Here is an 11,458-nt window from a genome sequence, read left to right as displayed (position 1 = left end):
CCCCCACCCCAAGGGAGTTGGGGAAGAAACGATGCAAGGCGTGGTCATAATTATCATATGGATCATTTAAAAAAAATGCATTGCACACGTGGACAATAGTTTTAGTCTGATAACTTGCATATGTGGACAGTAGTTTTAGTCTGATAACTTGCACACGTGGAGTTTTTTGCAATGTATCTCTAACCTTTGTTTTCTCATTTCCTCGTCCGTACGGGTGAACACACATTTGTGTCCATCATTTCATCAGACAATCAGACATTTGTGTCCCAGTTTCGGCCCTACTAGTTTGGTAGCTCCTGTTAGCGATTTTTTTTAGAATCCGTTAGCGATTAGTCAGAACTCAGATCGCTACTAATCAGGCTATCGGCCCCCTACAAAAGCGATTCCTGAAACTAATTAGCAATTCTAGCCCAAGTAGCAAACTAGGAGTAGATGAATAAGCTAGCTAACCAACCCCCACCAATTTGGCCGATGATAAAGCAGCCCACAGCCGACAAAAAAAGGCCCCGGTCGGAAGGCCCAGTGGCAGAAAGGAATAAACAAGTGAAATAAGAAAGGCCCATAACCTAAGAATTGTTCCGAGGCCATGGGCCATGGCTGTGATGTTAGGACCGAAAAGAGAAATTAAAAAGGGACCGGTTATCAGGGATATTGAACCCTACGTGAATCGAACACGCAACCTTCTGATCTGGAGTCAGACGCGCTACCATTGCGCCAAGGATCCGGTGATGCTAGACTGGAGTATAAGTGTTACAGATAGATATCTCCATCAGACAACGTCAAAGAGGATTAAGGTTCTCAGCAGCTAGTTATACACGTCGTAAAATTCTCAAGACAATAATTTTGGCAGTCCTGAAAAAGACTAGCCTGCGCCATGGTCCGGTGGTGTTTAATATATTGTGATTCTTGATGGACGACAGACACACGCTGCCAGATCGCATCACACATCTCGTCCGTGGTAATTGAACCTTCATTAGTAGGAGTACGTATATATAATCACACGGTACCGTCAGATCCAGCGCCTCCGTGGACAGAAGCACGTACATGCTCTCTACCAGTACCAGTCGAGTACTCGACTCACCACCGTACGTAGAGTACGTCGTAGACCCGATCGCGACAGGCGCAGCGCATGCGGCGCCTTAAGCGCGAAAGGAAAAAACCACCACACCGGTCGAACGAACGGCGAACCAGGTTTTGTCATTTCCGGCGTCGCCGTCGCCGCCGCGGGTAGGAGCATTCCCCACCTAGCTAGAGTGGCGGAGCCAATCCCTTTCCCCCCGTATTGATTGAACCATGTGTGCCTGTCGCTGCCGCTGTGATCGATCTATCCGAGAAACCTCTACGTACGTACCCGGCCGGCCGGCCGAGCTGGTGGTTGCGCCGTCGCTTCCGCCGATCCGTTCGATGCGGAGTGCGCGCGTCTCGCGTACGAACGAACAAGGTGTTTGGCCGGTCTTCCTGCTCCACCGATCGCGGGCAGCCGGTCTGAAAACTGGACGGATTTCAGCGCGCGTGACTTTCTTGGATCCTCCTGTGCACACAGACCTCTGACTCTGAGAGCTGTGAGGTAAACTCCGACTAGCTGACCGGCTGACTAGTATGCAGTACTTGCCGACGGAGCATCTTTAACGGATACACTGTTTTACGGTTTTTATGCGTCATTTCTGGCATTTTGAAGGCTGAGAAGAGAAGGTTGCATCATTTTCAGATGTCCTAAAACACGGCGCGCAGTGGGCAACAACTTCTAGATGCACTAAAATAGAGCATCAACAAAAAAGAAATCTTCAACATCGGTGAAACAAAGAAGATCAAACACATCTATTATTATTACATCATATCATAAACGAATTGTTCATCAATTCTTAAACAAATGGTTCATCAAATGTCACACAAATAGTTCATCAATTAGCATTCAAACCAACACAACCATACAAAATAGTTCAACATATGAAGATGAATCTAGTGGCTTTGTTGCCCATTCCACGTCCACCGCATCCTCGAATCGACTGTGGCGTGCGGCTGAGGCAGCGGGGAACATGGAGCACTGTCGGGGCGCACGGATTGGTTTAGCGCTGCGATGGGTCGCGGCCATCCGGGTGGACTCGTGGCTTCGGTGGGATCTATTGACGACCGGCGAAGAAGAGATTCATGTGGTTGGGTCGCCAGAGACGGTGGGGAAATGGTGCGGGCGGCAATATGTTTGCGCATGGAAGGGTTCAGATCTGCGGTTGGGCTGCACGAGCTCATGTCGGGTTTTGCAGTGTGAAGTATATATGCCGCCTGCGATAGTGTTTCTTTTGGGTGCAATACAACTTTTTTTTTTAGTGCGTCCGCTGAAGCACCGTTTTTAGTCTCCCGCTCAAAAAAAAACTTTTTGTTTGGATGCCGTGCTAATTTGGTGTCTAGTTGGAGATGCTCTTATCACATAGGAGTAGTTTGCCACTGGGTTTCATTTCCTCTTTATATTCATTTTACACGGAACATGTTGAATATCTGAAAGCTGAATTTCTATGCTTGTTTGGCTGCAAAAGTTTGTTTGACAGACAGCGTTGCCATCTCGGATATACAGCGTAAAGGATGGACATATGGATTGGGAAGGACCGAAGTTATCTAGTATCTACATAGGTAGACCAACGAGGAAAACACTGTTAGGGCATCTCCAGCGGCTTGACGCAAACGGTCGTTGAGCGACCGTTTTCGTCCGGCGTGACCGGAAATGCGTCTGGGGCCTGTTCCAGCGGGACGACGCAAAGTGACCGGGCCGTCCGCGGAGACGCAAACCTGGCCCAAATATGCGCCAGGTTTGCGTCTCCGCGGACGCTCGGCGGTCGCTCCGAGCGTCCTCCATTTCTTACCCGGTCCCGCATGTCAGGGACAGCGAAATCGACCGTTTCGATTTGCTTCTTGTCCCCCTTCTTTCCTGCCCTAGTGCGACGGCACCACCCCCACCCCTAGCGCTGTCGTACGGTCGTAGCGCCGCAGTAGTCGGCGTCGGCTCCGTTCTTGCCGCCGCGTACGTGCCGGCTGTTTTCGGCCGAAACGCTCCCGGTTGCGCCGCCCTTCCGCGCCGCCCACGATCTGTTCGGTCAATTGCGCCGGTAGGTTTCTACTCGTGTTTTCGGCGCTATTGTGCGCGGCCATTGATCCGCAATTTGCACCCACGCAGATGACATGTGGCAGATGTTGGACAAGTTCCGCGCGGAGGTTGTCGACTCCTCTTCCGACGAGGAGTCCGATGAGTCCACGCGGACATTGGCAACTCTCGCGGCCTCCATGATCCACGAGTTCACCTCTAACCCGGGGCCGCAACACCGGGGCTCTGTGAAGGGGCGCTCCAAAACCTCGCCGCGCAACGAGTGGAAGGGCGAGCCCGCCTCCACAAGGACTACTTCCACCTCACCAATCCGATCTTCCCGGAAAAATATTTCGGCGCCGATACACGATGTCAATGGACCTGTTCTTGGTCATTCTACGGGCGTCAGAAACTACGACCCCTACTTTCAATGCAGGCGCGATGCAACAGGTGCGTTAGGCTTCACCTCCTACCAAAAATGTTCCGCGGCTATTCGCATGCTCTCATATGGAATGGCTGCGGATATATTCGATGAGTATCTTCGAATGGGTGAGAGCATGCTGCGTGAGGTGATGACATGCTGCGTGATCATGCACAACATGATCGTTGAGAACGAGCGTCCTGATGGCCGCAATGAGAACCAATGGGATTTCCAAGGTGAGCTGGTTGCGCCACTTCCTGGAACTTCATCTTGGCAGGACTATCTACATAGGAATGTAGAAGTCACTGACGAGAACGTCTCCAAACAGCTGCAAATGGATCTGATTGAGCATCAATGGACATTGGCTGGCCATGCAGATTATGCCTAGAGGAGTACTATCTTATTTGCATGCAGACTTTTTAAAATTTAGATGTAATAACTATGACTTCGTTGAATATTATTTTGTTGTTTCGAAACTTCATATTTCATGCAAACGCGGAAATGCGTCGCGCCGCTGGAGCCACCCCCAAGGTGCAAACGGACGCGCGGATAAAAACGGTTTGTCTCACGTCCACCGCGCGACGCAAACGGATATTTCGAACGTCCGAAATGCGTCGCGCCGCTGGAGATGCCCTTAGCAAAGCTGTGCAGGCATGTTGAGGTGTCTGCGAGAGGAGGCTAAGAACAGAGGAGGGGTCCTGGAAGGAGTAACCCCTTGGACCGCCATTAAATTATGGTCACGCGCGCTGGTTTACTGCAGCGGGGACTAGTCCACTCCACGGCTCTCGTGCGCTGTCCGTCCCCATGCACCACGCAGCACGAATCTAGTTTTACCGGAACACAGGTATAAATATACTCGTGCCGAAAATACGGGCATTGACCGTGTCAGTCGGGCGGGCCATCGGTTGAATCCCGTACGTCCTCCGGTCTTCAACCCACTTTACTTCACCCCCCTGCTTCAGGTTAAACTCTGCCACCTGTTCTACTACATTCTTCTTCCTCGACGTACGCGGTGGAACTGAGAACCACTGTGTGGGTCAGTATAGGGCCGTGCAGTGCGTACATCTGATTGTTCCACTGAATGGTCAGACCCACATTAACTCTCCCGAGGGCATGGAGGTGTTCGAACTGACAGCATCCGAGGTACTACTCCTCTTTAGCTAGGTGTCCATCTCTTATTAGCGATCGTGAGCCATGGCTGCTGTTTCGAGCAGGCAGCTGGGGTTCTTGCCTGGTTTCCTACGAGTTTCTTCTTCAAGTGCTATGCTGACACTGCACACACAGTAGAGGGTTTGCTGAACCGTCAAGCTTTCCTCGCAAATTCGTCTCTGTTTTATTAGTTAGCATCTAAGACCGACATAAATGTTGCTTATACACGGCCTTGACGTGCCATGCCATGTACGGATGTACCGGTCAAATACGGAAGGGACTAGAAACGGCTACAAGATGCCGGTTCAAGCAATGTTGGTCATGGATCAGCTGCTTCCAGCTCAACATAAACATGGCTACAACCGGCACAACCGGCACGACTGGGCCAGTCATTTGACCTTTTTTCTGGTTTTCTGGTTTTCGTTTAGGAGAAATTTGCTACAGAGTAGCTGATCCAAAAGAATACACGGAAATTCTGGGCACAACCGGCACAACCGCTGGCTCCGCCCATGCTACGCGAGTACGTTGTGCCGTGGTAACGTGGCGCTTTCTCCACGTAATGATGTGTATCAATGCTCGTCTAGCCTTGGACGACTGCAGCTCTGCAGCTCTGACGGCGAGCTAACTAATTTCACCAGTACCCTAGACGTAAAACTAGAAAACTGTCCTAGTTTACGTACTAAAATTAGCCCTCTCATGATGCCGGTCCAAACAAGTGTACAACCCTGACGCTACTCGTACATATATTCAGACATTATATTGTTCCAAAATGCTAAACCCTAGATGCGTCGCCGGAGTTGTCTAATTTGTGTCCTCATTGTCACTGTTGCGAAAATGCTAGACTCGGTTTGTTGGTGGTCCTGCGAAAATGGCCATGGGACGAGCAAAATTAGCGGCAGAATAGTTTTCGCGGTGTTCCTTCCGGCCATGATGCAATATTGCAAGTGGAATCGGGGAAGTTACGGTGGTATTTCCTACGTTGAGCGAAGCAAAAACAAAATACCAGTAATATACTGTACATATTTGGGTACACATTGAAAGTTCAGGAAGAGTTGATCGAGACATGGCTTAATGGATTAGCTTCCAACCGATGAGTAGAACCAAGATGCCAAAAGCGTCAAACAAGTCAATTGACCGGTGCGATGAGAGAGGTCCTTTTCACCAGCATGCAGGAAGGGCCTCCATAAATCCTGTCCAGAACAGGGCATATCGTACGTTGACACGTCACAGCATGCATGGGACCAGCGCCCCCAGAAACAGCTTGGCTCGGCTGAGCCTGAGCGGCCAACGCTCTCAAACGCTTATGCCTGATGCTGAGTATCTGGGTCATGTTGTTGCGGCGCCAAAATCACCCAATATTTTGCGGGCGCCCGTAGGGACGTCGATATTGTCGTATTAAGAGCGCCGGCAGAGCATTATTTATTTGGGGATGCTGCTCTCACACTCAGCGCTCATAAACCGGTGGCTCCGATAGATTTAGAAAGTTAAAATTAAATTTTGAAAACGATATTCATACGAAGTTCGAACGAAATTTGTACAAATTTACCAAAAATTTAAACCAAAAAGCTAAAAAAAAAACATCTAGCGGCTCTGGGAGTCGAAGGCGCTGAAGTCCAGGTCGTCGCCGTCGTCGTTGGATGCCCTGAAGGACCAGCTGTCGTCCTCGTCGGCCTTCTCCTCATTTGGCGCCAGCAGCTCGGAAGGCCCGTCGAGGTCGATGAAGTTGGCGCCGTGGTCCCTGGCGGACCACACCGCCGCCTGCCGCGGGTCGATCACGATATGCCGGTAGTCTTCGTCGACGGAGCGGCCGAGAATGAAGTTCTGGCTGGGGAACTCCTCCTCGCCGTCGTCGCCACGGAGGGCCGCCTGCGCCTCGGCCTCCTTCTCCCACCATTTCTTCTTCACCGGCCATGGCTTTCGCCCGAGCCGTCGACTTCAAACCCATACCAGCCACTCCACGAGCGGAGACATCAACGCCCACCCACCGTGATACCACATCACCGGAGAAGCACCGGGAGCCCGAAAGTTGGGACCTTTTCCTCGCAGGACTAAAGAGAGCCGCCTGCGGGCCGAGTGAAGGTTAGGACAACGCAGTCGCTCGGCGGCCCCGGTGAGAGCAGCTATGGGAGAGAAGAGGAGGACCGAGGGAGCCCCTGCTCCGGTCCCGGCAGCAGCGAGTCACCCTAGACTGCGCTAGCACACCCTGTCTTCCCAAACTCTCCCAAGCCAGCACACAAGGAAGACAGCCACGCCGCTGAACCTCACAGGAACCCACCACAACAACACCGCTGGTCCGAGCCAGCCGAACCTACCTCCCATCGGCCCCAAATCTGAGCATCTGCGCATGCCAAGATGGCCTCTCCAGCAGCCGGCCGGATCCAGGACGGAGCCGCCAGATCCGTCGTCGACCTCGCGCCTCTACCGGCGCCCACGGCTAGGCCGGCCAACAACCACCCCCCTGGGCAGAACACAACCATTTCCCTCAGTAAGAAACCAAGGTTATCGAACCAGTAGGAGATGAAGGCCACGTGAAGGTTGTTGGTGAAGGAGTGTAGTGCGGCGCAACACCAGGGATTCCGGCGCCAACGTGGAACCTGCACAACACAATCAAAATACTTTGCCCCAACTTAACAGTGAGGTTGTCAATCTCACCGGCTTGCTGTAAACAAAGGATTAAACGTATGGTGTGGAGAATGATGTTTGCTTGCAAAGAACAACAGAGAACAATGATTGCAATAGGTTGTATTTCAGATGTAAAAGAATGGACCGGGGTCCACAGTTCACTAGTGGTGTCTCTCCAATAAGATAAATAGCATGTTGGGTGAACAAATTACAGCTTGGGCAATTGACAAATAGAGAGGGCATAACAATGCACATACATATCATGATGACTACTATGAGTTTTACTTAGGGCATTACGACAAAGAACATAGACCTCTATCCAACATGCATCTATGCCTAAAAGTCCACCTTCGGGTTAGCATCCACACCCCTTCCAAGTATTAAGTTGCAAACAACGTGACAATTGCATTAAGTACCGTGCGTAATGTAAACAATAAAAATATCCTTAGACAAAGCATTGATGTTTTATCCCTAGTGGCAACAAGACATCCACAACCTTAGGGGTTGCTGTCACTCCCCGCATTCAATGGAGACATGAACCCACTATCGAGCATAAATACTCCCTCTTGGAGTTACAAGTATCAACTTGGCAGAGCCTCTACTAGCAACTGGAGAGCATGCAAGATCATAAACAACACATATATGATAGATCGATAATCAACTTGACATAGTATTCCATATTCACCGGATCCCAACAAACACAACATGTAGCATTACAAATAGATGATCTTGATCATGATAGGCAGCTCACAAGATCAAAACATGATGGCACAATAGGAGAAGACAACCATCTAGCTACTGCTATGGACCCATAGTCCAAGGATGAACTACTCACGCATCAGTCCGGAGGCGGGCATGGTGATGTAGAGCCCTCCGGTGATGATTCCCCTCTCCGGCAGGGTGCCGGAGGCGATCTTCAGAACCCCCCGAGGTAGGGTTGACGGCGGCGGTGTCTCAGTAACTTTTCTCGTATCGTGGCTCTCGGTACTAGGGTTTTCGCGACGGAAGGATTATATAGGCGAAGGGGCAGAGTCGGGGGATGATACGTCTCCAACGTATCTATAATTTCTGATGTTCCATGCTTGTTTTATGACAATACCTACATGTTTTGCTCGCACTTTATAATGTTTTTATGCGTTTTCCGGAACTAACCTGTTAACAAGATGCCGAAGTGCCAGTTCTCGTTTTCTCGCTGTTTTTGGTTCCGAAAGGTCTGTTCGGGCAATATTCTCGGAATTCGACGAAACAAAGACCCGAGTATCTTATTTTTCCGGGAGACCCCAGAACACCGAAGGAGAGTCGGAGGCGGGCCAGAGGGCCACCACACCATAAGGCGGCGCGGCCCCAGGCATGGCCGCGCCAGCCTATGGTGAGGATGCCCCAGGCACCTCCCTGCGCCGCCTCTTCGCCTATAAGACCCCTTTCGACCTAAAAACGCGATACCGATTGACGAAACTCCAGAAAGACTCCAGGGGCGCCGCCGCCATCGCGAAACTCCGTTTCGGGGGACAGAAGTCTCTGTTCCGGCACGCCGCCGGGACGGGGAAGTGCCCCCAGAAGCCATCTCCATCAACGCCACCGCCTCCATCATGCTCCGTGAGTAGTTCCCCCATGGACTACGGGTTCTAGCTGTAGCTAGTTGGTATTCTCTCCCTCATGTACTTCAATACAATGATCTCATGAGCTGTCTTACATGATTGAGATTCATCTGATGTAATCGGTGTTGTGTTTGTTGGGATCCGATGGATTGTTACATTATGATTAGTCTATCTATAAAGTTTGTGAAGTTATTGTTGCTGCAATCTTGTTGTGTTTAATGCTTGTCACTAGGGCCCGAGTGGCATGATCTTAGATTTAAGTTCTATACTTATTGCTTAGATTGTATCTAGAAGTTGTTTGCACATGTCTATGTCCGGAACCCGAGGCCCCAGAGTGACAACGAATCGGGATAACCGGAGGGAAGGCGTAGGTATGAGGATCACATGTTTTCACCAAGTGTTAATGCTTTGCTCCGGTGCTCTATTAAAAGGAGTACCTTAATTGCCGATAGATTCCCTTGAGGCCCGGTGCCACCGGCTGGTTGGACAAAAGATGTTGTACAAGTTTCTCATTGCGAGCACGTATGACTATATATGGAAAACATGCCTACATTATTAATAATCTTGATGTTACGTCTTAATGCTATTTCAATCCTATCAATTTCCCAACTGTAATTTGTTAACCCAACACTTGTCACTTGTTATTGGAGAGTTACCACTAGTGTAGATAGCTGGGAACCCCGGTCCATCTCTCATCATCATATACTCGTTCTTCATGTCATTAGAAGTAGTATCAACTATTTTCTGGTGCCATTGCTCTCATATTATCGCTACTGCTGCCGTGTTACTCGTTACTATTGCTCTCATATTACTCGCTGCTTTCACATCACCCTCGTTACTAGTGCTTTTCGGGTGCAGCTGAATTGACAACTCGGTTGTTAAGGCTTATAAGTATTCTTTACCTCCCCTTGTGTCGAATCAATAAATTTGGGTTTTACTTCCCTCGAAGACTGTTGCGATCCCCTATACTTGTGGGTTATCAAGACTATTTTCTGTCGCCGTTGCCGGGGAGGCATAGCTCTACTCATAAGTTCACCTGAGGAGTACACTCTACCTCTCTCTCTGTTTTTATTTTATTTTGTTTTGCTAGTTTACTTCTGTCTAGTTTATTTGTGCTTAGTTTATTTCTGTCTAGTTTTATTTTGCTTAGTTTACTTTTGTCTAGTTTGTTTTTGTCTTGTTTTATTTTCCTCATATACCCGAAAATCCATAAAAATTTGAAAAACCAAAAAATTAAAAACTGTTGTTATGGAAGAACGCATGACCATGTTGGAGCTTATAGAATTATATAATAATTATAGAATCAAGAACAGGAAAAGTTATGAGTGTTTTGATAGAAAAATTGAATACAATTGCTAAAATCTTGCTTAAACGCCATGATATAAACTGTTGCTCTCAACAGGATACTAAACATCTTAAATTTCAATGTGGCTTTAGTGAGGAATTTTTAATTAAGAACTATAATTGGAATAACTATATTCATTTTGGGTTCGAAGAGGTAGAACAATTTGTCATATTTATGGGAGCCTGCGAGATAGAATCCTTCATGTCTAAAAATTATGAAACTCGTGCTATTTGTAAGGACCTTAAAGATTATGTCTCTTCTATCCTTAATTTTTGCATAGAAAGTTACAGCAATAATCCTTATATCATTGATTATAAAGAGAGACTCATTAATGCACAAGAATGCACTCACAATTTGCAGGAACTAGTGGAAGAAGAAATTGATGAACCTGAAAGCTCATTGGATGAAAAAGAGGAGGAAATTGATGAACCTGAAAGCTCATTGGATGAAAAAGAAGAGAAGAGTGATGAACAAAAGGAGGAAGAAAGGATTAGCTACCCATGCCAACCTTCTAATGAGAGTAACTCTTTATCTCTTACACTATTTGATTGTCCTCCATGCTTACCAAAGGAGGATGAATGTTATGTTCATGTGGATTCTCTTGAAATATTCCCTATGAGTAAAACTTGTGAGAATAATTATGCTACTGTTATTCATGATAATCCATGCTATTATGATAAATCTTATGATAATGCTTTGTTTGTGCCTGATATCGAAATGCATGGTACTAAAGAGTTTTGCTCTGCAAATGTTTATGATAAATCTCTAGATCATGATCCTAAGTTACTTGATAATATTAATTGTACTACTAATGAAAATGGGATTGGAGAGGTCTTGACTTTATCTAGGAGTCCCATATCTCTTGAGAATGATCAATCATCTTGTTACATTATTGATAAAAGTGGGTTTGAAAGTTTTAATCCTACTATTTTTGAGCTTGATAAAAATTATGTGTTTGTAGATCATGGAAAGCATGCTGTATGTGATAGTTATATTGTTGAGTTTGTTCATGATGCTACTGGAAATTATTATGAGAGAGGAAAATATGGTTGTAGGAATTTGCATGGTACTAAAACACCTCTCTATATGCTGAAAATTTTGAAGTTACTCTTGTTTTATCTTCTTAGGCTTGTCACTTTGTTCTTCATGAATTTATTTGTGTACAAGATTCCTATGCATAGGAAGTGGATTAGACTTAAATGTGTTTTGAACTTGCTTTTTGATGCTCTCCTTTGCTTCAACTCTTATTT

General features: G+C 47.6%; 1 non-coding gene across 1 annotated transcript; it reads right to left on the bottom strand.

Moving 5' to 3' along the window:
- Window positions 1-652: 652 nt before the first annotated feature.
- Window positions 653-724, bottom strand: TRNAW-CCA. The gene has a single exon. It is a non-coding gene; the product is annotated as a tRNA-Trp (tRNA).
- Window positions 725-11,458: the final 10,734 nt, after the last annotated feature.

Source organism: Lolium rigidum, chromosome 2, assembly GCF_022539505.1.
Source record: "Lolium rigidum isolate FL_2022 chromosome 2, APGP_CSIRO_Lrig_0.1, whole genome shotgun sequence".
In the NCBI taxonomy this organism is placed as follows: domain Eukaryota; kingdom Viridiplantae; phylum Streptophyta; class Magnoliopsida; order Poales; family Poaceae; genus Lolium; species Lolium rigidum.
Note: the sequence above shows the minus strand (reverse complement) of the source record. Positions and strands in the feature narration are given on the sequence as shown.